At 33.4% G+C, this 27,604-nt stretch overlaps 1 protein-coding gene across 1 annotated transcript in view; it reads left to right on the top strand.

Annotated features, from left to right (window-relative positions):
* The window catches only part of PACRG (parkin coregulated), a 168,798-nt gene that overhangs the window by 32,858 nt on the left and 108,336 nt on the right, over positions 1-27,604 (top strand).

The following is a 27,604-nucleotide window of genomic DNA, read 5'->3' as shown; positions in this document are numbered from 1 at the left end:
CTGTCTACCTTGGGTAACAATTAAATTATATGCTGCAAAAAGCAAGATGACAGAGTTGCTTTGCCTTAGAGAATTGCCTCCTGCCCAATTCATCTCTCTTTTTATGAGGACCTGGCAATGCAGCCTATTTCAGGCAGTCCATCAAATGATGGAAGTGGTTGGTTTCACTGAGCAGCAGCCATTTATCTACCCCAGATTTCACCTTCCTGCAGGACACTTCCAAATAGAAGCTTTAATTACCTAAATGGATAGGTCAAGATTGCCTGCTCCCTGAAAATGCAGAGCAGAATACAAACGAAGGCAGATTCTCATTCCACAGCTGTACTCTCAGTCTACAGCATATGTCAGACAGCGTAATCGCTGTCATACGTGCCCCTGTTAGAGGCTGACCTCCACTGCTGAAACCATTACAACTACGACATTTCTCTGACAAAAGGTTAATTGGCTTCAAAATAAATGTATTGCCTAATGACTCCATTCTAATGCGGCTGTGTTTCTCTCTGAAAGGCTTGGTGATGTTATTTGTAAAACTTGCCAATCTTCTAAGTAACCACTGCAGACTTTTAAATTTAATTTTAAAAATGAATGCTGATCTTTAACCTGCTCCTACTATTTAATTATTTTTGTTATCATGAATTATTCTTTTTTTGTGTTGTTTATTGAACTAGAAAAAATTTTCACTGAAAGCGATGATAGTTACAGAAAACGAAAATGGTACACATGAAAATAATATATCAGATTTATAGAATATTTAAAACTTTTCATGTAGAGAAAATGATACAAAATTTCTATGTATAGCTTTCTTAATTCAACAAAAGGGGAGAAATTTTACGGTTTCATAACTGATTCTGCTGCTAATGATGTCAACAGGATTTGACCTATGCTGTAGTAAGTGGCATAGTATAATTTATTAGTAACTAGGATTTAAGATAGATTTTTTGTGTATTTAAGTATAGAAGAGGGATTTGTACTGTGAGAAAGTACTATTAACAATAACAGTGCTAAATTAACACAAGGAGCAATTAATATTTCTTACAACAAGACCCTACCCTAATCAGAATGAGATTCCGTTGTAATGTTACTTTATACAGCCTTAATCATGACTTTTCTAGATTAAAATTCAGAGGTTTACAGTTTCAGTTTGCATTCCAATCTTTCTTCATCCAGTAAGAGTCAATAATAGTTTGTAAATATATGCAAAAACCTGTAGAGTTCAGGTTTTCTTCCCAAAGCATTATAATTTCTAATTTCTCAAGATTGGATTGAGAGATACATTTACCCTCATTTTCACTGCTATTTGGTGTACATACTTCTATTATAAGGATTAACATTCCACTTCATTATGGTACTGGCTACTTAATTGACTTCTTGCAAACTAACTTTCTATGAGCCTTCAAACTAAAGCTTAACATCTAGAATAAGTGTTTGTTCCCTGCATCTGGCAATTTGAATAGTGTGAAGATATTCTTACTACCTTAAGACAATGACAGTAAGGAATCTCTGGTGAACAACCCAGCAGGATTTTTTTTCTTATTGCAATTTGTAGACTTATCACTCCAGTTTCTCCCTAATACCCAGGTACCACAGTAACACACTGTCATGTAGCTAGTGAGACCTGGGGCTCTTATGTCATGCAACTGTTACTTTTGGTATTGCTGTTCATCCTCTCTTTCAAAACAAATTATCATTACTTCAGCAGACATCCAAGAAGGCAGTGTAGTTGTGCAGTGTTCCATTCTTCTATCATCAGCATGGCAGGGCCCAAACTTATTTCCCTTATTCCAATCCACTTGATTTATTCAGAGATCAATCTAGATGGAGTTCTGTGGCAGGCACTCAAGAAAACAATACTGAGATAGCAGAATTACTTGAGGCTGTTTAATTTGGCACACAACCATCATTGATTATTGTGCATCTTAAGAAGATGTAGAAGGCAAATAGGAGTTTTCTAGATCAAAATTTAGGTTACATAGCTTCTAAAGTCCTGCATGCTTCTTCTAGAGGCTGAGAATGTTGTTAATCATTAGTCATTAATTTAAGATGATGCCTGTATTATTTACTTGGTTCAAGGACATGAAAATAATCAAAAAGCTAACATACATCTAAGGGCTCGTTTCCTCTCATTCATCATATTTATTTGTAAACCTGATTAAGTCACTCTAGAAACACATTTTACTTCATACTGCTTAAATTCATAAAGAAAAAAAGAAAACATTTTCCTAATATGTTTAGGAAAATGCTTTAAAATATCTTGTCTAAACTACATTTGTATGAGTTTGATTGTTCTAGGGAATGGATAAAAGAAAGAAATGGTAACTCTTGTTTGAATCTGGAAATCATTGCACGATATTATTGTTTTATTCTGACATGAGTTTTTTGTTTGTTTTTCTTTATTTATTTATATGCTATTTAAATCATGGTTCATTTGACTCTTGTTAGTTTGGATACCCAGTGGTGCATGAGAGAAAATGCAAAGAAGTCTCAGAAACATGATTTATTCTGACAAAGGAAAATACTACAGGATTTTTCTCCTTCCTTGGATACATGCAGTGGGTTTTTGGTTTTTTTTTGGTTGGCTTTTGGTAATTACTGAAACAAAATAAAATAGTCATGCATATCAGACATTAAATAATTTTTTGAAAACTCTTTACTATTCACTATATTGTAACTCCATGGAAGAGTCATGTTTTTCAGGTAGAACAGAAGAATTTGAAATCTTTTAACATACATGAATTGTGTTAACCTACAAAAAGCTTTGGCTATTATACATAAATGACCCTGGATTTTGTAATAGTTCTGGCTAACTCTTATTTTAAACCCATCATTCATTTCCTGTATGGGTGAGCTAAGTATAACTATTATTTTAGACCCAGGCAAGACATAAATGTTAAGTTCAGAACTATTCGTGAATACCTGCATGTGTTGATTCTCTGATTCTGAAATAATAATTCTTACTGGGAGATTAGCTTAATTGATTCCAATATGGACAAAATTTAGAAAGAAGCATTTTTACTGTAAAGTAATCATAAACTTTGACGAGATTAAACTTTGCCTGCAGTGATAGAGCTTACATAAGATCCCTTTCTTAAAATAAGAAGCAAAGCAAATTAGATTCAAGTTACAAGATTATTGTAGCATGATCTGGCTTTGATGTGACTTTTCAACCAAAGTTTTTAGGTTTAGAAATTCACACTGGCATCCTGACTGACAAGTTGCCATATTACACTACATAATTTCAGCATTTAGTTCTTTTATTATTATTACAAGTCCAAATAAATCTGTTTCGACTCAATGGAAAGAAAAAGATGAATGGATGAAATACGGTTACAACATAATCTTAGTAAATCATGATAACAAGTTCCGAAAATTAAATCTTATTTTAAGTAATACCACCTGAAGAAAAGAAAGAAAAATAATTTTAAATATTCTAATAATTTCAAACTTAAACAATCTGATGTTAAAAGCTGTAATTGAGTTTATTTTCAGAAGAAGGCATGATCGCTTTGTTGTTCTTAATCTTCAATTGCAGAAATGGAGAAAGATTGTCTTCATCTTTATCAAGAGGTGAATATGAAGAATGCTTTGTGAATTATGTTGGTGAAAATTCTGCATCTCTGTAATTCCTCAGAATATTTTCTGATTTTGAGTAATCTTGAGTTTAAGTAAAAGAATTCATAGAAAGTGAATTCAAGGCATTCATTCCACTCAGGGAGTATAATGGCAGTCAGTGAATTTTTTTGCTTAATTCACACACTCAGTAAAATACTCAAACATCTGATTTAAATTCTTTGATTTCATGATCCTTATGTGGTCATTAAATACATCTTTAGTACCTTACAATTGATGGAAATACATAATACGCATACTTTTGGATACAGCAATAGCTTTTGAGAACATACTTCTTAGGTTGAGCAACTCAACTAATGTTCAAGATTCTTTCCAAATTTGAAGCATTTGATTTTCTCTAGTAACAAAGAATGGATAATAATTGCATGGTTTGAAATTGTGTCTCTGATGTGGATCAAATATAAAAGTTCAGAATATAAATTGCTGTTAATTAAGAACTTGATGGTAGTGGAAAGTAATCCTTTTGCCAAAGGAAGTGCTGGAATGTTTATCTCGTAAGTCCTGCGACTAATTGTTTGGGATCCTTAAGTTCTCTTATGTATGTCACAATTTTCCTTTAAAATGTGTAGTAAAACATTCTTTTCCACAGTTTCACACTGAACAACGAATTATAAAATCCCACTGCTACATTCTTGTAAAGGACTTCCATTTTTAAATATACTGAGTTAAAGAAGGTCAGAATGCAATTAAACCTTAGACTAAGGAAGCTGATAATCCAAAGTATTTCTGAATTTTTAAGGATGTTTGAAGTGTGCTCTCTCTGTATCTTAGAGAAAGTCATCAGAATGAAAAATTACTTGTTTAGGGACTAGGGTTAATCGTGAAAGATGTTTCTCTGTGGAAGAAAAAAGCTACTCTCCTTCGAAATAATTTTAGCTATTTCAAAGAGAATCAATTTCAAAACCACAAAATTCTTCATCAAACAAAATGTCAAAATGAATATTATGTGTGTCCTTTATGGACTTTTTTCTAGTTTGTTTTTTTTTTTTTTCCAGGGTAGCAATGGCTTTTTTTCAGTGATGGTGCAAATTTTATCATTATAGTTTCTCTTCATCCTCTTTTCTACATAGTTTAGCTTTTCCAGATACTCTTGAAAGCTTTGACACCAAAATGACTTCTTGATAGAAACTAGATCCAGGGACAGAAGTCTGTTTTCTACATTGATGCTGTGTGTTTGCATGAGACATCTAATTTTTTATTGTGCAGACTATTGAAGGTTGTTTCTGGGAACAGGGACCACAAGTAATTTAAACATGCCACAGAACTGTAATTCTTGTTAGCACCTCTCATCCCTAATTTGATTTCATCTGTCTGTTGTATATTAGCCTGTATTAAATTCTGAGCTGCTGTGATTAAACTGGCACCTATACCCAGTGGCAAGAAAAATCCTTTCCTTCCTCCCCACCCCTAAAACAGCTGCTGTGTGGTTTGTAAGTTTGTTTTCAGTTTGTTTTGTTTTTATGCAGTTTAACTGTTTTTGACTGAGTACATTTTTTGACTGGGTTCATTTTAAACAAGAGGCAATATAGTTTACTGCAGCAACCACTATAGCTGAAAAAGGGAAGGTGCACAGCTCCTAAGCAATATTCCTCAGTGTTTTCCATTTCTGTAGCATTAATTTTCAATTAATACATATGAATAAACACTTAATGGATGTTGTTCCATTTGTAGAGTTCAGTTAGCCTAAGGAAGACTTAGAGTGTGCTCATTTACCTTACAGAGTGATCCCATTAATATTTTGTCATTTATAGAGGATATTATTCCAGAAGTTGGAGCATTTAGTAGCTTATTCCCATCAGAAGGGAAAGGTCCAGTTTTTCTGCATTCCTTCTCTCTGTTCCTAAAGCATACTTGGTACTGGCACTGATACTAATCTGAACTCTCCATGAGTAAACGTATCTCACTAGCTCACGGAAAAGGACTTGGATATGCTTTTTTCAGTTAACAATGTCTTCACAGTCCTGTGAATTTTCAGTACAAAAGGGTCCATAAATGTTAAAGCCATGTGTTAATGACGGAGAGAAAAACATCAGTAAAGAAAGACAGAAGGCTGAAGTATCTTAAAACTATTTTTCTTCCAACAGCAACAAACTGCTACATTAGCTTAGATGCTCATGGAAATGGGACTTCAGATATCTCTCAGATAAGGGAACTATATGACTATGAAAAATGTTTTCCTTTTGACTTTATTTTCATAAATATATATATATATACATATATATATATAATATAAAATTAAAATATATAGAAAATATATAAAAATATAATATGTATATAAATATATATATTGTATAAAATTTTATATAAATTATATAAAATATTATGTATATGTGTAGATATATATATATAATATATGTGTGTGTGTAGATATATATGTAGATATATATTTTGGCTTCTATTCATTGCTAAATTCTTTAATACCTTCTTAATAACAAATGTCATATTGAAGAAAACATTTCAGTCCATCAAAAATGTTGTCACACAGGGTTTTGCAGATTATATACAAAAGAAGGGTAAGCACGTGTTACAATCAGGCACTGTTACAGTGCAAAAATGCCAGTATTGTATTATACATTTTTTTATTTTTTTATTTTTTTAATCATTTCACTGATCTTGTTTAAGCCTTTCCCAATACACTTGTGTTGGTATAACAGAAAAGGGCAGTGTGAATTCAGGTGAGAGCAATTGGAAGCAGGAATTACTTAATCCAGAAATAATATGTAATAATTTAGAGAGGCTAGAAATATGAGCTGATATAAAGTAATGGTCTTGGAGAAACAAATTCTATAAATGCCACCTCTGAAAAATAAAAAGGTGCCAGTAGATCTAAGATGAAGAAATAGTTTAGAAAACAATTGGAAAAAAATAAGTAGTAAAGAACCTGGTTGTGTGAGGTGTACGTAATCACAAGAAGGAATTATTCCTTTACAAACTAAAATGCAGCAACAATGTGTTGCATCATATCTTGAATCTGAAATTATTTGTACTCTCTCACTATGACTTACTGAAGCAAGTACAATCATGAGATGATCATGTGTTTAGACAAATCTCATTCCTAATTCTTTGTGACTGTTTTACTAGTACCCAACTGATTACTATCTAAGTGCTTCCTTTGATGATGTGCATGTGACATTTTCTTAGACATTAAAAACTGTAATCATGGTTCTGTTCTTCTAGTTTTCTTTTAAAAAAAAAGCTAAACAGTACTAAAATACAGACACATCCTAATATCTATGACCTGATTCTCATTTAAAAGAAAGTTATTTTAAATCTCTTAAGCAATACTATGTAAGTATTATACCCTCATTGTTCCCTGAAACTATATAAAAGAGCACTAGAATAAATCCTTTCTATGGATTAAAAAAAAAATCCAATTGATCCATTAAAATTGGGTCCTTCTTGCCATAGCTAAATAGTATCCATTCTTCTTTCCATTCTTCTCCCTATGATATTAAAACTTTTCTTACTAATCTGTTAGAAAAAAAAAAAAAAAAAAAAAAAAACATGTTAATTTCCTTATCAGCAGAATCTTTTCAAGGGAAAAATATTAATGTTCTCTTAGATATGACTCAGATTTTCTTTGTTTCAAGAACATCAATGCTGAACTTAGATGCTGGTGCTCAGCTGAAATCTAAAACAGGCCTTGCAAAAAACAGTGGCAGTTTACCTGATTCTTGTAGCACAGAGCTGCCACATTTCAATTATTAATTCCTCTGTGGCTAATTAATAGCTGCATCTTGTAGCAAGATTTTAGAAAACAGTAGTGCTGTGGCAGTTAATTTTCTGTTCCTTTTTCCCCATATACACAATTAAAGCCATCTCTTTATCCGATGTAAATTGCCATCTCTTGAAAGTATATGGAATGAAAACCTAGCCATGTATCAGAAATAACTTTAATTTAAATTTGTTAAATGACCTCTGAAAGCTAGATGAAAGATTTTCTGCTGAATGGGTTGGTGCTCCCTGCCTGTATAATTTATGTGAGAAATTAGTGCGAATGGTTCACTTTTATGGAGCAATGCTGCTTGTAGCAAGCCTGCAGAAACAATTTTCCCCCAAGCCTCCATCTGTTCTTCAAACCAGGGCATATGCCATCTCATCGAGCTTGAAAGTCAACTGATTTATAACTCCTGAAAAGTGCATAGATTGAAAAGAAAGGTCGACTTCTGCTATGTGACAGTGATTTGCTAGGCACTTGGATAAAGACAATTCACATTCCTGTGGACCCAAGAGGACACAAGTGATGTAAGCTTCAAAAATTAGTAGATTGACATGTTGGACAAAAACAAATAGTTCCTCCTCCATGAGTTAAACAGCTATCCCTGTGTTCTAAAAATCAAAACTTTTTAGATGGTAGATATGTAATATAGCTATGAAATCTTGTTATGATGTGTTTCAGACTGAATATTTTCCTAGCTACAAAGGTTGCTATCTAGAAGTACCAGGGCTTATTCCACTTTAAACTGCAACCAGAAACATCTGTCTTAAAAACTGCTTGCTGTTATTTGTCAGAAAGTTCTGTTCAGAACCACTAACACAGCTTTGATGAATTTTGTATGTCTACACCGAAGGTGAATTCGGAACACTGTCCCAATTAATGGATGATATCTTTTTTGTCCATTCATTGTCAGCCTTCTTCCTTTTACCTAAATATTACATAGTTCTCTGGTGAATGACAAAACAAATGGAATTGACAACATAAAAATCAATGTGTTTTTGATGTTTTCATTTGCGGTCATGAAATACTGAGACTCTCCTACTTTGATTCTCATAGACTGAATAGCATTAACTACTTTGTCTTATCTTTTTTTTTTTTATTATTATTTTAAATTTTCTGGTAAAAATTTGAATACAATTAAGTGCCTATTGAATACAATAAAGATAATATAGAAATCATGCAGAGCTTTTTAATGTGAAAATTTGTGGGCAAATTTTGCCTTGTGAAGCACAGAGACTTAGCATAAAAAATGCATGTAAACTGCAGAAAGAATCATTCATTACAAGCATGAGCTTGTTGAAACATCTTTAGTATTCCTAAGAAAAAATAAGAAATAAAGTCTTTGTAGGTGTCTGATGTTATGTAGATATGAATGTGCTGATCTAACTCACATAGGCAAGTATAATTTCTGAAAATAGTGGATAGCACAGAAAGGCAGATTAACTAGACCACCGTTATGAATTATGTCTATTGTATAAATGAGCCTCTAACACTTAAGTCAGTATCCAGCATAAAGGAATTAAAATTCACATAATGTGTATGCTATTAACTGATTAAAGATGAAAATATAGAGCTACTAAACTGTTCAAATTAAATACAATTTATAAATATTTCACTGTGTTGAAGGTGTGTTAAATGTAGTTATAATATGGCTTTATGAAATGCTACACTGAAACATGGAAGATATTTAAGAAGGCTTTATACTGCAAGTCTTGTACAAATTAATAGGGAAAACTTACTGAAACATATATTCTAGATACATAGTTTGCCAGTGGCTCTACTTTAGAATTGTATTACAGTGGACATCTATACACAACAGTTTTGTGATAAATATTATTCTATTTTGTTACTCTTCAATTGTTTCCTTTTTTTTTTTTTTTTTTTGTCCATTACATTGTGTACATGTAGTAAATTTATCTCTCTCCATCATTTTTGTTATAGCTTCCAAAGCAGAAACAAATTTACTGTCATTTCACTGTCACTTTCAGTAGCTTCTTATGATCCTTTCACATTGAATTCATGTTCACATATCTACTGTTCTGCAAAGTTTTAATTTGTATTCTGCACTGTTCTAAATCATCACATTTAATTCTGCTCGTTAATAGTATTTACTTGTCTTTAAATAGTAAATACTATTTATCTGTCTTTAAATGAAGTTACTCATGAGGACAGCTCTACAAGAATTGTCTTAAGCTTTCTACTCAAATAAAATATACTTTAATTACTACATATGTGTGTCTTTGAATAGCAATCATTCAGATTAAGATTCCAAATAACTTCCTAAATTAATAAGCTCTAAACTTTAACTTTTAAACTTCCTCTGACTTTGAAGCTTCTTTACTACTCTGTTGAATAAAATAACTGTCCAGCATTGCCTGAAAAAATTCTCTTCCTTCTCAGATTTAAGCATGTAGGTAACACTTCGTAATCAACCTAGTCTGAAGCCTTGTTTTGGCTGATAATGTGTAACAGTGGTGTTAGTGAGATGATCTACTTAAATCTAACATGAGAAAAAGGTATTTACACTTGCTTGTTCTTTGTTACAATTATGTAACTTTCTTAATAAGTGCTTTAGTGTTATTGCATCAATAAGGCATAAATTGCCATGACCTTTAGAACACAACCTATTTAAAGATGTCTGATAAATATTTTATTGAGGCAGTTGATTTGCACTTTTTTATTTAATGGAAATTTATTTTACATTTGAAGTTGGAGTCTATATGTACATTTCAGTTAGCAATGTGTCTGTGTGACAATAGCTGTAACATGTGGTAGGTTACAACCAAAATAATTTTATGTATTTAAATTAAACAGTTCCCCTTGGCTTTCAGCTTTTGCACATTAATGCTCTGGAAACAGGCAATTTTGGGAATTATAAATGCTGTGGTACCAAGTGATAGAATTTGTGGGTTACTAGGTTTTTTCCCTATGACTTGTTTCAATATCAGACCAAAAAAAAAAAAAAAATGTTTTAATTTGATTTTTAAGGAATGAGTAGCTAAGTTGTCTGTGTATAATGAAACAATTTAAGCGCTGCAGGACATTGTAGAAGTTTCATCAGAGATAAAAGCCCAAATAAAACCAACTGTCACATCATACGATAAAATAAATAAATTATATCTCACATATTGGAACTGATTTTCTGTGTTTTAAAATAAATATTATGTTCGCATGATCAGGAAAATGTGTGCTTAATTAAAGAGTCATTAGAAAAAGTTGGAGTAGTAATACCTAAAAGATTACAGGTAAGGATCTTTAAAGAGATAAGAAAGAATATTGAATGAAAATTTCCTAAGGCTACAAAGAAGCAAAACAAAGGGTGTTGCTTACAGCTTAATCTAAACTTCTGTCTAAAGACCTATTTCTTTAGAAACGTGGGTTGTGTTATAATGTAGTGAATCTCTGCTAATAATGAAGTCTAAGTGCAACAAAGTGTGGTTCTGCTTTAAAAAGGGACATGTTAAAAAAAATTGAGGGTTTGTTTTTATTGCTTTTCACTGACCCCTAGGTAGATTTATACTCTTTTATACCTTTCACCTCTCCCAATTAAAAAGCATTTTCTTCCTCTTCATGTGCTTATCTAAAGACAAATTTAAATTAAAGCATGTAAAATGCATATGTTAAATATTTGTTGAACAAAAATATCAATTTTTCCTATTTGATACATCTGACATCTTCTTGCTCCTCTGTCAGCTGTGTTAAATGCTAAGTTAGATGATTTCATGGTCTCTATGATGTCTAAGATACCACCTATCTGCATGCCATATGTGTGTAGTCAAGTTGTATGATTGAGAAAGAGATTCTTTTGGTTTTTGTTGTTCTAGCTGTCAAATGACAAACTTTTACAGTCGCTATTTTCATTTTTAACTTCTTGCTGGCGTCTCTATGTTAAATACACACACACATAGTGATTATCGTTCTCTCTATTTTAGTAAATAGTTTTATCTCAACCAATGAGTTCTACTTTTTTTCTTTTTTTCTTTTTTTTCTTTTTTTTTTCCAATTCTCTCCCAAATCCCAATGGGAAAGAGTAAGACTGAGCAAACAATTGTGTGGTACTCAGCCACCTGCCAGGATAAACCGTAACAGTCCTTTGGGTGCCTAGTATGGGCCCTAAAGAGTTGAGATAATAGCAGATCTGACTGGAGTGTGTTAGCACAGAAGTTTTTTGAGAGTCTTTTTGTCGAACTATATTATGTTGCACCTTTCTTGTTGTTTATTTTCCCCGCTGTTTGTTTGTTATCTCTAGTTGCTGGATTAAGGATCTTATTTTGTTATACTAGGTGGCTTTGGCTCACGTTATGATAAAATTGGCATTAGAGAAACTGATATGATGTGTGTATTTGGCACTGCAGTCATCTTTAGGTTTTGAAAACCATATTGCTAATATCATTAGCAATTATACTCTTTGCTTTGTCTCCTCAGGGAGACAGGCTATGTAGAAGTCACAAAAGGACATTTTCCAGCATTTCCTCAGCCTCCTTTTCTCTCACACATCTACACCTTTCCTTAGACTAGTTACAACAGCTCTTGAGAATTTTGAATATCCATGAGATGTTCAGATCTACATGCTTTTATTGGTATGTGTCGCAAATGTGTTCCAGGTTAAGATTAAACAATTATTTAAGAACATCACCCAGAAATCTGTTCTGAGTCATAACAGTTCTGAGTAGCAGGGATAGTGGGATCATATGAGCAGATGATGCCAAGAGTGGCACCCCCAGTAATTTAGAATTTCACTTTTGGACAACTGCAGAATCCTGAAAAACTGGTAGAATACTTGGAGATAATCCCAGCTGAAACTAAGACAAAAAAATTTAAGCTCAAATTTATTGCTTTTGCTCACCAAAATGTAGTTGCCATTTTACCAATTTAGGCATTTTTTTTTTGTGCATTTGCCTATTGTTTCTAGTGGATTTTTATTTTCTAAAGTATAAAAGTTCAAAATTAGGAAATAATTGATTTTGATGCTAAAACTGTGCCATATCCATTGCTTTCAGAGGATCCTGAGTTACTAACCTATGCTGGTATCACAGAATCACACTGAGAGGTTGAGGCTGGAAAGGACCTCTGGAGATCATCCAGTCTAACCTCCATGCTCAGGCAGGGTCTGTTAGTGTTTGTTATTCAAACTGATTTTGGTGGCCTCCAGGGAAGGAGATTTTGCTGTCTCTCTGGACAGCCTATCCCATTCTATTTCACCATCACAGTAAAACAGTTTTTCCCCATGTTCAGACATAACTTCCTGTGTTTTGTTTTGTGACTGTACCGAGAGTCAGAAGATGTTGATTGTATGCTTAATGAATCATAAATGCATATAAACCCATGAATACTTATAAACCTGTAAGAACCTGTATCATATATGATGGTCCCACTTTGTGATTCTTATCTTACCCTCGGACTGTTAAAAAGACCCTGCTTTGCCTTGCAATTTAATAAGAGCACTGGAGATTTTCTATACTTATTCTCCGGCTGATGGACTGGAGGCCCATTGTAAAGCCTGCGACTGTGACAAAAACATTCTTTTGACACCACCAGTTTGGATTTAGTTCAATTTCAGATGAATTTCAGTTTCCCTTGATCTGCCATGATATGCTTCTGAGATGTGAAAGACAATGTGCATTTTTAATTGATCTTAGTAAAAATTTTTTGCTTAATATATTCACAGTTCATATAGAAGCAGGGAAAAAGAAAAAAAAAAAAAAAACACACATTAACCAGGTGAAAAACGATGAAAGCTGTAGTATATTTTATGTTTGTGACAAAGTCAAACCTTCTGCTCTCATGCAGCAGTTTGTGGGGAAATAGCATACAAAGGTTTGGAATTTAGGCCTGTCACATATATTGTGAATATTTTACACCTTTCAGAATTAGAATACACTTGGCTGTTTAAAATTTCTACACAATTTTGAATCATAGAATAGAATCATAGAATCATCAAGGTTGGAAAAGACCTAAAAGATCATCCAGTCCAACCATTCACCTATTACCAATAGCTCCCACTAAACCATGTCGCTCAACATGACATCCAGTCGTTGCTTGAACACCCTCAGGGGCGGTGAGATAGAGATGAATATTTCTAGTTTAAGCTAAAGACAAAATACACTTTTTAAAAAAACTGTCTTTATTTTTTGTTTCTGATATCTGATGTTTCATTGTATCTTATGATTCTCATATGAAGAGGTGAGAAAAATAGCTGGAATGAAACCCTTTGGTAGCACTAATGAAATTACCATATTCTTTCTTGACAAACTATAAGGAACTTATAGTCATCATAACTCCCTCCCAAAGTAATTATTTTTGATAGCTAGAGATTATCTGATAAGGAAAAAAAAATAGTCCTTATTGAATTTATGCATGGATTTTTAGTCATTTTAAAACTTGAACTTATTCAAATCATTAATATGAATTAATATAAATAATAACAAAATATTCACAATCTATTTTTCATCAGCTGGATTGACATATTTCTGTGAGATAATCAAAGGCAATAAAATTCTATCAGTCTAGTTACAATAGGTGTCACTACACTATATGTAACAAAAAACAGGAAAGAATGAAGTGAATATAACTTCCTACTCACACAGCTTTTTAATAAATAGCGCTTTCCATCTGTGTCAGAGATCTCTTGTCTACAGACATTTCTTACTGCAGACAACAATGTAATATTTATGCTTCTTGTGTAAAGAGTTGCAGTTAATTAGGACAATAAATCAGTTTGCTCTCAAGGGCATAGAAAGACAAACTTTTATGGATTTACCACCTCAGAAGGTGATTTAAACTATTTGAATGACTTTGCATAAAGTTGGTTTGGAATACTTTCATGATGCATTAGTTTAATGCAGCTGGTAACTTTCAGGTGAGAAATAATGATGATCACTAACAGCAGGAGCATCAGCCCCATACCTTTTTGTTGTGTAATTGTTCATTGATGCATTGAAGATCCTAGGTCGTTCACCTAGTTTTTAGAAATATAATTACCTAAAGCATTAATATTGCCTAATATGGAGTCTTCTGAGTTAAAATAATTCTCCAAAACATGGTTTAATTTTTACATATGCACCAGTAGTGATTCACACTTCCAGTTTTTAGTTGGTATTGGGTTGTCAGATTAATGTCTAAAGGTAGCAAATACATGTCAGGATTCCTAGAATTGTGCTGTTCCTCTTAATCTTTTATCAAACAGGTGTACCTGAGAATGTAAAAGTGTGTTCTCCCTAGCTATAAACTATGTTTTCTCCGCTTTAATAATTAATTCTATAACTTTGCATACTACCTCACAGAGTGCCAACTCTTTACACCACTCTTACTTCTGTAAAGAAGACAAAACTACTCCCACAGGGCACAGTACAAACCCCTTAGAATGGTTATTCTAGTTTTCCTCAGAGATTTCTTCACCTGGCATAACATGCTAAAACTCTAAAACATTATTTATATAAAACCTACTACTTTTGGTCTTTAGAGGGATTTAAAAGGTAGTTGAGTCTGATCTGATTTATCTCAATTAAGTGACCTTATTTGGAAGAGATTTGATTCAGGTCTGTCATGTTTTATCTAAAAACCAATTTTCACTAACCCAAATGGAAGCTACCGTGGCCTGTCTAAAACCTGCCAAGGCATATCATACGATTGCATTGAATTTTTTACAGCCATTGAACAAAACATAGTGTGCAAGTCTTGTTGTTTAATCAGTATTCATTTCAGAATACTTTCAAATACTTAGTAAAACTGTTAAATAGTAAGATATAGCAGAAATGCTGAATCATAGCCTCAAACAGTGACTGAGCACCTCGTAGAAAGGCAGGACCAACCCAGGGGAGCTCAGGTGCATGCAGTGTACCTGAATGACCTCAGTTAAGGGCTAGCAGTGCAGGTGAGGGTATTTCTTGTTGGAGGTCCCAGTCTACTTGACCTCTTTTCCTTCATTTATGTATCCGTGGCTACTGTGCTGAGGCTCATTCTCATTTGCTGTAGCTGAAGACTTCGTTAACCTGCTATTACTGTGGAACTTTCTATCCTATTATAGCATTACATAAGGTTATATGTTCAAAAATTCCATTGAATTCCATCTGACTGAATTATGCATTTTGTAAGCCAAATGCTTTCTAACACCTGCACCTGAAAGTTGACACTTTGTTCTTATATACATCGAAAGTTGCTATGAGAAAAATGCTCAGGCTTAATGTTTTAACTATAATCCAATGCATACTACTTTTATTTACAAAGGACTATGACAAAACTGTTTTACAACCTTGTAAAAAATAATAATAATAATGGTAATAATCTACTGACTGCAATACAGCCTATAGCAAATGTTTCTCTGTTGCTTAATACTTTATTGAACTTGTCTTCCTTTGTGAAAAGTATTATCTCTTTATCCTATGTTTGTCTAAATACTTATTATTTTTATACGTTTCAACATTCTTGAATGTACCTATTATACAATATGATTAAATATATTTGCTTTCTTTCTTCCTATTAACATTTGGTTTACTCTGGTAATTTAATAAATTTCTTAAAAATGAGTTTTCAAGTACAAACTCTACAAACTAGGTGAATACAGAAATGTCTGAAAAGCTAACAGATGTTTCTTGCTTGTCCCAACACTACATCTAACACATAGGATCCAAAAGTCCTTCGAAGTTCTTGGGTCTGATTGTACTCTGGCTGAAGTTTGTTTTTGCTGAGGCTGGGCTGAAGCAAATGACATGAGTCTAGCTGCCCTTTGAGAACGACGGTTGGGTGGAGTTATTCTGATATTATTTTGGACTCTTCTCCTGGTCTGCAGCTCACTTTGAAGATTAGCTTGGGTGTTGGTTGTTGTTCTGTTTGTTTAAAAAAAACTTGATCAGATGGAGATCACAGTAGAAGTACTGGGGGAGGTATGGTTTTTAGGATTTGAGTCTTTCTATTTTGTGTACATATCCAGATTTCTGGGGGATTTTCTCTGTACAGGTTCTATTCTGTTTCTCTGTATTCCAAGATGATCAAAACCCTTCCTAGTAACGTAGTCCACTTCAGGTTATATTTCATCTTTGCAGTTAAATACTTTTGTTGTTGATATGATACTACATAAATATTAAGTTTGTGATTTGCTGTTGCAACGAACTAGGAAGCTATATAAATCACGTACTACAAAACTATGTTTTGATTCATTATCATCATCTTCAATTACAAGATCATAATGCTTTTCCCTTAGGGCCTTGCTTCATCTAATATACAGGATGGATAGTTCACTTGGGATAGAACTACATCAACACTTTGTTGCATAAGAACCAGATTAAAAAGTTCCATCTGTTTGTTAATGTCCTGGGTTTCCTCAGTTGCTCTTCAGTTTTACTCTGTGTATTGAATCAGTGGAATGACAGATTTTAAAACTAGTTACAAATAAATCTGTGGCTTTGTATTTTTCTTTTCTTTTCTTTTCTTTTCTTTTCTTTTCTTTTCTTTTCTTTTCTTTTCTTTTCTTTTCTTTTCTTTTCTTTTCTTTTCTTTTNTTCCTTTCCTTTCCTTTCCTTTCCTTTCCTTTCCTTTCCTTTCCTTTCCTTTCCTTTCCTTTCCTTTCCTTTCCTTTCCTTTCCTTTTCTTGTCAGTGCAGTACCTTGAAATGTCATGCAGCCACGTAGATTGTTTCACTGATAGAAATGAAAGCACAGTTAACCAAACCAGTAGAGTAGGATGAAAGAAGTCTTAAATCCTTTTTACACCTAGATAAGCTTTAAAAAGATAAAGTATCAAATTGGCAGTCCCTAGGAACATTGCTGCCATAGTTTCTAACTCTAACATAATCCTAGTAATTATTTTAACAATACAATGATTAATTCAAATGGAGACATTTTATTTGGAGACTTGACTAACCAGGTTACTTAATTTTATTTACTTTCTCTGTTTGAAATGTAGCTTCTGCTGACTAATACAACTTTTATGGAACCTTTAACTGAAAGACTTCAGAAACCATTCTTCAGAATTTTAAATATTTTAATATTGCTTAGAATTAACTTATGCTATGTCAGTCAAGTGAAACAAATGTTTCAGTTAACAGCCTGGAAAATACTTTCCAGCCATATGTGAGGCATCTTTTCCATAAAGTGAAAGAACAAAACAAAAACCTGCTTCCTTGATTATTTTTCTACCTGATGTTTCTGCCGATCAGGTCCAGAACTCCAAAGTGCAGTGCATGAAAAAACATAAGCAGACAACCTAGAACACAGGGAAATTTTCATGTAATAAGGGCACATTGTGCCGTGTTTCTTCTATATGTAAATTCATCCTGTTAAAGAGATGAAGCTTGATTCTATAATAAAAATTTTATCACATTATTATATAATGCAAAGATTACATTTTGGATTGCACAGCAGATATAGTGTTTGCTTTTCATAAGGTTACAGGGTTCGTTCTTGCAACTTCAGAACTATCTAGCAATGCAACTTTTTTACTACATCATTCATTACCATTCTTTCTGTGTTTATCCTATGCTTATCCAGCAATAAAGTAGAGATTAACAGCCCTACATTATCCACTGTAGATGCACATCGGAAGCATTTCAGATTTAAGGTTTAAACCATTTTCTGTTGCTACATTGCATCTGTTTCTTACCATGAATTAGCTAGATATATTTTGAAAATAAAGAAAAATATTTCTGCATAGGTGAGTAAATGTTACCTCATTAAGGAAAAGAAAAAAAGCCTTCCATAGTTAAGAAAGAAACTCAAACAGCAAAATGTTTCTCTCAGTAAGAAAAGTAGTTGCAGATCTTGAGGGTTGGAAGGCTCTACAGAGGGATCTTGATAGACTGGATTGATGGGTTGAGGCCAATTGTACAAGCTTCAACAAGATCAAGTGTCAGGTCCTGCACCCCAATAATCCTGCGCAAATCTATAGGCCTGGGGTAGAGTGGCTGGATTCTGTATGTAGGAAACCTGCCTGGGAGTTCTTGTTGACAGCTGGCTAAACATGGGCCAGCAGTGTGCTCAGGTGGCCAAGGAGGCCAATGGCATCCTGACTTGTATTAACAGGACTAGGGAAGAGATTGTCCTTCTGCATTTCAGTAGAAGAGAATCTGTCCTAGATGTCATGGAAAGGTAGCCAGTGGAAGCTGTTTCTTAAGAAGCTGGTATTCAGTGGAGCAAAATCCCAATAGGTACAGAAGGTGATGTGAGATACGACTCGCAACAACTATTTCATTGTTCCTAGAGAGTTTAAGCATGGAGCACAAGAAGAATCTTTCAGTATCTCCACATAAAGCAAAATTGTATTGATACTATTTTCCAGAGGGTTCATAAATGAACCAACATACAACTAATGATTACTGTAATCTTCAATGGAATTAATATTCTGAAATAAATAACGCCTTACAAGCTTTTGATTTAGACTGCATGGTGGAGGTGAGTATCAATCTTATTTTGAGGCCTCCTACTCCAGGAAAGTGTTAAAATATTTGGTGAAATATTGTTGTGGTAAATGCGTATTGAATGTATTATGATTATATTTCATTAACAGTTTGTACTTTATTTCAGGAAAGTTAGTATATACAGCAAATCTGGTTTGTTTTTAAGAATTAAATTGCTGCAATTTAACCACTTATTTTATTTAATGAGCTAAAAGATGTTCTTCCACATAATACATTTTCATTGGATTATTTCCGTAATGGTGTTAAGAAAATAAAGTTCTCTTTCTTTACCGATTACCTAGACCGTAAGTTCAATATAGAGGGTGAAATTGTAAATGTAAATTGAATAGTAAGGAGTGAAATAAATGTTATTGAACAGAGAAGTATTTCTTTCACCTATTCTTATTATAAATGCTAGTGAAAAAGCACATTGTAGGACTGTCAGAAACTTTGTTTGCTTCAACAGAACTGAATTCAAAGTAGTGATTCTTCTTTGAGTGGCCCTTGTCTAATATTAACTGTTTTGCATATTAAGGTAAGTGGATTAGTCAGCATGGTTGTTTACTAAAGGGCCGGATGTGATCTCAATGATCTTGAGCTTCTTCTGAAGCTTTTAGAATGCAGAGAGTTACACTATCAAGCAATACCCTGAATTTTATCCAAAGAGCTGAAACGGGAGAACAACTGCAACAGCTGCTGTCACAGAACTTAAAAATCTGTCCTGTTTGTTTCCTTGATTTCTTTTACCATAAGGTAATGGAGAAGACTATGAGGACAAAAGCCTCTATGTTACTAGCTGCCTTTCTGTGTAGAAGCTTGTTGAGCATTGATAATTAAAAAGTATTTGCTTTAAAAAACAGAAAAAAAAGTAACAGGGCTGTTTTTAATTAGAGGAGCATCTAAGAAAGATTCTTCAGTGTACCCTGTAAGGGTTGATGGGGAAGTAGTTGCTATGGAACTATATTCTGAAGTAGCGTGGCATGACAAAATTTAGCCTGATTTAATTTCCATCTCTGTTCTGTATTTTCTTAAGGGTGACGTGGCTGTAGATCTCATCAGTAGTCTTCCAAGAAAGCATAGCTCAGCACTGATAATAGCTGCTTCCTTAGCAGCAGTAAAAATTTCTCTCCTCACTTCCCTTTAGCAAGATTTCCAGAAGTAGTGAGGAACGAGTCTTCTAAAGTTTTTAATATTTCATCTAGTGAGCAAGCTCCTAGTGTTATTTCAAGAAACTGAAGCTGCATTTCATAGTGTTGTGATCAAGAAATGTTTTACCTAGTCGCTGTTAATTTCATTAAGAGAGTAGTAAATTCATAGGCTTTTCAGGCAAGCTTTAATTGTGAGCTATTTAGACAAAACAATCTCAGGAGATCAGAAAATTACCCTTATCTGCAAATCCATGTTTTCATGTCCTATGGGTCAAAATGTCATATGAGTCAAAATGTGCACATTGTAAAATATATGTAAAGTAACAATTGGCAAATTGGAAGACAGAGTATGATGACTGAAATAGCTATTTTTCGTTTGACATTACATGTGCCTCTGAGACTTATTCTCACTTGAAACACTGCTAAATATGTTTAAAAATTAAGTAGATAGTAGTGCTGGGGCTGTGGTTGTCAAAATTCCTCTTTTCCCATCTAATCCTCTGCTTTGGCAGAGAATACATTTGGATGTTATCCAGTGCCTATTTGCAAGGCTGTCTCCCACAGGAACTTCTTACTAGAAAAGGGAAGGGAGAAAGCATTCTGCCACCATTAGGTGGCTCACTATGAATGTATTTGTGTTGGAACTAGCTGTGTTACCCCTCCTCCACTTTGCCTTGCTCCATGTCTGGGGCTGTCTCTGCTGCTATGAGCTTTTTTGCAATGTGTGAGTCATTTACAGGAATAAGGAGAAAAAGACCCTGTCTTTGAGTTCAAGAAAAGCTGAGACCTGGGTCTTGCTTGCTCTGAGGAAAGTGTTCAGAAACTGCAGTGTAAGGAGAGGTCTATTTGCCTCCCGTTACTGCCTGCCCCTTTGTTCCTTGTGTCCTTGGCAGAGGCTGAAAGAGCTGGGCCTGTAATACTTGGTCCCTGCTGTGCCACTTAAAGCAATAATAAGCCATTGTCTTCATTAAGCAAGCCTTGTTTTAGCAAACAGAATTCAGATACTAAAAAGGGGACATTTTTAAGGGGGGAGAGTTAAGAGACAGGGATGCTTTACAAAATTCCCTAGAGAAACTGCTTTGTTTCCACTATTTTATTGCTGCTTACTGAGAAGATTCATATTCAAATAGGTTGGGGTTGTGAATCGGTCGTTTGCACATTCTCATGCACCCAGGAAGGCTATGATTATGGCTAATTACAATGACGAATGAAATTCTAACAAGAGTGCTCAATCAGATTGCTGTTCATGCATGAAGCAACTAAGACTAGCCAATGGAGGTATGATTTTGGTAATTACAAACAATGGGGCCAAGTTGAAAAAAGCTTAGTAAATCTGCTCGAGACAAAATAAGGTCTAATTAATCACTTTAAGTTCTGAATTCTCCAGATGATCTGCATGCTCTGTTCTATTTAGCATTCTTTTAATAGACTTAGTCTGAGGAGCAAGAATGCTTCCTTTTTGCTCATACTTTCACTGAATAGAATGCAAGTGTTTCAAAATATTCTGACTTTCCCTTTTTGACAATGGTGTTGCAACCTGTTTTTTTTTCAGGCCAGTAGATGGAATGTTAGAAAAATAAACACACTGTTATTTGCCTTGCTAGCAGCATCATCGTTTTCTTTGAGAAAAAGCAATGAAGTTGCATTCGGGTCTCATAGTATTACTGACCTCATTCTTAGGTGTTACCTCCGAAGATTTTAAATCTGCCTTAAAGGATAATTGAAAGTAATCACTAAATACTTATGAAGTATTTTCAGGGTTTTCCTTATTGATGGGTAAGAAAATATTAAAAGCATATTATAGAAAATGTAGACTTAACATGAAATTCTGAGAGTGGGGTGGCTTTTGTTTGATACGTTAATATTGATTCCAGTTTTTATTTTAAACATTCTATTACATGAATCGGTACCTTTGTATGAGAAATCCTCGTCATTAGGTTTTCTGTGTGTAATCACTGTACTGAGAATAAATAGTATGTGAGTAACCCATAACCTGACTTTAGTACGTTAGGGGACACTTCAGCAACTACAATTGAATCAGTTGGCATGAGAAGACCACCTGGTTATTTGACTTCAGGGAAATGTTGCTTTGAGATATTCTTTGATAGATGCCCTTTAAGTTTTGAATGTTAAAGGTGAATATTATTTACATTTCATTAAATACCTGTTTTTCATATTAAAGTTTCCATCACGTTTCTTAATCCTCAGAAAGCTATAAGTCTGTCTCCATAAATGTTCATGAAATATCAAGGTATTACATACTCATAAAACCTACAGAATAAATTCCTTTTTAATTCACTGCAATGTGAAAATCCATGTGAAAAGCACTTATTTTGTACCACTGCTGTTTGTGTGAGTCAGTCCTCACTAATTCCAATTGGATCTGTTTCTCTCATTGAGAGATGTTGGAAGATTGTCCACAGGCCATTTTTTAGTCTTTTAAAGTACACCATATACAACTTCTGTTACCAGGAATGTGTATGAAGTACATAAAGAGGTTGAACATTTTTAATAAATATAACAGTACTGGACTAGAAACAGACTTCATCACTACTATTTTTTGAAGTCTGTGTTAAAAATGATAAAGCTTAGATTTGAAGTGCTAATGTAACTCTAACAAATTAGTCAAAAGCTGCTTGTTTTACGTGAACTTACAGATTTGCTAATAAAGCTTCAATGTATGTGGAAAACTTTTAACCATGATTCTTCTAAAATAAAAAATAAACGTATGTATGAAATAAAAATAACGCATGTGGCAATGTATTACCCAAGATGCAGAACTATTTCCTTTGTTATCTCAAAATACATAATTTTCATTGTGTGGATCAGCCATGTGAAAGCCTCAATGGCCTTTATTCTGTCATATGTTGCATTATCCAAAAGTACACACATCTCTTATTAAGGATTAATGGAATCTTTGCTATCAACAAGACTTGGGCTTATGGAATTCTTACGATAAGCCATGGATTCTGTTGCTTTAAGAAGTGATTGAGTCAATTTTGGGGACTACCATTTCCCTTGGTTAAGTTCAGCTGTTCAACTCAGCCTCAGAGAGGCAATTTTGTTCACTAAACTGCTAGTGGATATAGTGTTCTGTGAGTGAGCTGAATTGATCAGCAAAAGATCAGGACAGTGCCAGAATAAATAGGACAGAAAGATAGTACACAAAGAGTCAGGAGAGCGAGAAGGAAGTAAGACTTCAGCTTTTTTTTTTTTTTTTTCAGCTAGATTGTTTTAGTCACCCTGCCTGCTAGGTTGTGTTTATTATCTTGGGTTCCTTCCATTTAAGAAATAATTTTTCAGAAAGTGTCCTGAAAAAGTTTTTTTTCCTCCAGTTTCCTCTAGTGCTCATTAAATACCTGTACATTTGCATGGAAAGTCTTTGTGTAATCTTGTTTGGTGTTTATTGTGGGCTTTTGTTGTTGTTGTTGTTGTTTTTTAAGTAGCTCATTGAATTAAAATAGTCTGAGTTGTATGCCCAACACTAGGATATTCTGAAATTAATTAGGTAATCCAGTTCATAGCTAGGTCACACACACTGTTCATGATCTAACAAAAAGCTGAAGTAATCATTTTGCCAGGCTGCAGGTTTTCATTTCTTGTAATATAAATGAGAAACTTACTTGACTGTGGTCAAGTATACTTAAGTATACTTAACTTACTTAAGTTGAAATTCTTATAATAAATTCTTCATGTAATGCCCATACAGTATTCTCTTACCTGTGGGTCTTCCACCTAGTGAGACCAACTTCTTTCGTCCCTGTGTCTGTGCATCTTCACATCTCCATCTCTTGCTTTGATATAAGATATAGTGAGAGTAAAAGGATACTGTCTATAGTTTTATTCTGTCTGTTTATTCAGAATTTTTAAATCATCTCCAGCTCTATCTAATGGTCCTCTAAAACAGCTAGCAAACATCTTTACTCCAACTTAATTTTCAGTTATTACAAGTTCTTTAGCAATATTCTTAAGACAAATTTAAATAATAAATAGTATATTGTGGCAGTGGGAAAGGAAGGTCTTATAATAAGTCTTAATTCTGTTGATAAATCTATTTTTAATGCACAACAGTTAGAGGAAGTATCCAGTATTTACTGGATCTGAAATTCCATTACTTTTTTCCTGTAACAATATAGCTATTCTGGACATTATCATTTATAACACATTCCAGAAGTGACATATGTCAGTAACAATTTGATGTGGAAGTGTTATATTTCGTAGCAAGATCAGATGTATTAGCTATATCCCCAATTTAAATAAGTAAAATCTGTTCTTCCCCACAGTTTTGCTTCAGGAAATATTTATCACCTTATTAATTCTAGTGATAGTGAAAATTGGAAAAGCTATGCCTCACTTCAGATGTAAAAGAAAAAAAAAACCAACTTTATATCACTTGAGTTTGAATTTCATTTTGGAATGATAAACATTTTCTTAGTTTAGGTAGCCCATAACTTATACATACTCTGCATGTATACGTATATACTGTGTATTTTGCAGTTATGATAAGAACAAAGTAAGAAAAATAAGCTCTCTGAATTTTTTAACAAGTGTCTTGTTAAAAAAGTGTCTTGTCTGTGTTAGCAGACTTAAGTTTGATCTGTATCCTTTTACTAACTACAGACTTTGTTGATCCTTTATGTATGAATGTAGCAAGCAACTGTTTGGAAGTTGTTAAAGACATATACCATTTTGTCGATTTAAAACCAACCTGTAGTTTTTATTTATAAATATTGAACAGTAGTGTTCTTTTCAGAAAAGTTTAAGAGAAATGCGAGACAGAAAAATAAATTATTTTTTGCTCTTGACAGAGGGTTTGTTGTCAGCCCAATAGGATCTAACATGAACTATTTGCTGGGTAACCTACAGCTGCTCCAGAAAGAATATCTTACGTCAAGCATTTTTCTGGACAGTGTTATTTAGGACTATGTCAGAAATTAGAAGAAAATATATAGAAACACAGTATTAAGAAAAATATTTTTGCTGAAAGCTTTTCAGGGCTTATTTTTTATTCTCTGAACTTTATTAACATTGTATTACAATACTACTGTTTGATTAATGTAAATTAACACAAATCACTCCAAATCTGTTGCTGGAAAGAATACTACCATGTTAAAGCACACAGGCAATACTTAATTAACTCTTTGATAGCCTTTATATATATTTAACTAGAACAATATAATACAAAAGTAATAAATACTGCTGTAAAGTTCTGAACTTACAGAGATGCATTACAGTCAAACCCAGAAATGTATGACTTTATTCAGAATATTTTAATTAATTTTAAGTCATGGAAGTGTTACAGTTCTTCAATTTCATAATGTTGGGTGTTTGTTTTTTCTCTGTTCTGCTCTAAGTCTCTATTAATTTGTTCCTGAAGCTTATGGAAGGCAGGAAATGTTACCGTTAGAATTAACTGTTCAATAGAACTATTCTAGCTGACAGACAAGCACAGGAGAAGAAGTTTTTATTTTTATAATATTGATTTTTAATTGTTATTTTTTAAAAGAAATTTCTACCATTTTTTCCATATGAAATGCTTTCTATGCAGCTTGGAAAATGTGGAGTTTATAGTACAAGCCTAACAATCTATTCAGACACAAATAGAATAAGGTACACTTGCATAATAATTATAATCATAATGTGGGGAATAATTTGATTCTAAGAGAACTGCTAAATAGAGAAACTGCAAAAAAAGTGTGTGTAACTCACTTTAAAATGTATGCTGCTTAATAAAAACTTGGGAGGCCAGAATGAGATTCAAAACAAACAAGGAATAAATACCTGACAGGAGAAATTATTTTAAGAATTACTAGCCTTCGAAAATAAGTAGCTGTAGTAAGTCAGAACTGGCTGCTATTTGTAACCCACAAATCAGTTTACACCTTTTAGAAAGTTTTAAGGTAGGAATGCAAAACCCTTCTTGAGAATGAGTTGTAGGGATACTTCTTTATGCCTGTGATAAGGGCATATCATTTATCTGTGATAAATGTAGCTGTGTAAAACAAGACATTTTATGCTACAGTGAGTGAAAGCATAATGAATACCATATTCAATATCAATTGAGAAAGATCTTAGTAGCGTACCTATCTTATTCCCTTAAGCCATGTCATACTGTAGTTTGAAAAGTCTTATTATATTTACAAAGTAGGTTCTATTTATCTTGAAGTAGGAGTATTCTTACTTGTTAAAATATTTGCCAAACATAGTTCAGTCTCCAAAATATTTTTGGAAATGATGATTCTACGGTTGAGGGGGGGCGGGAAGGGGAGGGGAAGAAAAACAACCAAAATGTAGTAAATAATATAGAAAACAAGATTTCTCACATATTCTGTCCATTGTTTCTAATAAATTTCCTGTATTCTTGCAATAAAATATATTAGTTTTTGTGCAAGGCAATGAAGTAATGCTTGTGTATTGTTAGAGAATTTTAAAAATTTCCCTGCTAGTCTATTTCTGTATCCATTTTTTGGTCTATTACATCTTGAAACTTCTCTTGGCATATAGATAGGTGTTATTTACTTAGTTGCAGGGGTACTGCCTGTTTTATTTCTATTACTAAATTACAAGAAGAAAGAATATTATACAACTATACAGTGGCTTAGGTTGGAAGGGACCTTAAATTTCCAACCCCTGCAATGGGCAGGTATACATTCTACTAGATCAGGTTGCTCAAAGTGCCATGGTCTTCTAAGGTGGGGCATCTAAAACTTCTCTGGGCAACTTGGATCTTGCCACCCTCATAGTGAAGAATTTCTTCTTAATATCTATACTGAATCCTATTTTGAGTTTAAAGTCATTACCTGTGTCCTATCAGTACACTTCCTTATAGAATTCTACTCCAGGTTTCTTGTAAGACCCCTTTGAATGGACATTCTCTTTTTTTTTTAATTATTCAGTTTGTATGTTTGATTGACAATTATACATGTCACTCCAAACTGTATTTCAGGCCTGCTGTAAGGTAACTGAAGTTGACAGGAAGCCTCTTATGCATTTTTGAAAGAGGGATCCTAGCCCTGAATGAGGAAAAAAAGAGATTGCACTTGAATTCAAAGAATACTGAGGGTGTGGTTTCATGGTTCTGTTATTCCAAGTAGATTTAAAATTCAAATTCTCGTGTTTGTTTTTTTTTTATTCGGAGTCCTATAAATGTTATAAAACCTTGTGTAATAACATATTACTTGTAAGAATTAGATACTATTATACTAATTTGAAGATCTGTTTGTCTCGTTTTCAGCAGTTATTAGTCTGAAATAGTTAGGAAAATTACCATCAACCTGGTATGTATTTCTGCTTTATTTCCCTGGTGTGCTCTTCCATTTCCTAGAAATAAGTGGTTTAGCAGCCTCCTAATCTGGATGTTAAATTCAATATTTTTGAATTTAGGAAGTCTTTTCTAATCTTTGTTAACTTATTAATTTGATCTCCACGATATTTTTTGTCAATAACTTCTGCAATTTCATTTTGCACTGTATGAGAATAAAACGCTTTCTTTCATTTTAAGTTTATGCCTGTCTTATTTTTCTTTCACTGTGAAAAAAGTAGAAGTATTGTTATTTATTCACTCTACCTATATTGTTTATGGTTTCTGATGTGTCCAGCTCAGTCAACGCTTTATCTAAACAGAAAAATTCTGGCCTACTTAGATGTCTCCAATTAAGAAAAAAAGTACACGTGCTTTAAAGTTGCATGACTAGAATTTTTTGCAGTGATCAAACATTGTGA

This window comes from Coturnix japonica, chromosome 3 (assembly GCF_001577835.2).
Source record: "Coturnix japonica isolate 7356 chromosome 3, Coturnix japonica 2.1, whole genome shotgun sequence".
NCBI classification, from domain to species: Eukaryota; Metazoa; Chordata; class Aves; order Galliformes; family Phasianidae; genus Coturnix; species Coturnix japonica.
The sequence above is the reverse complement of the archived record's forward strand: the minus strand, read 5'-3'. Positions and strand labels throughout refer to the sequence as shown.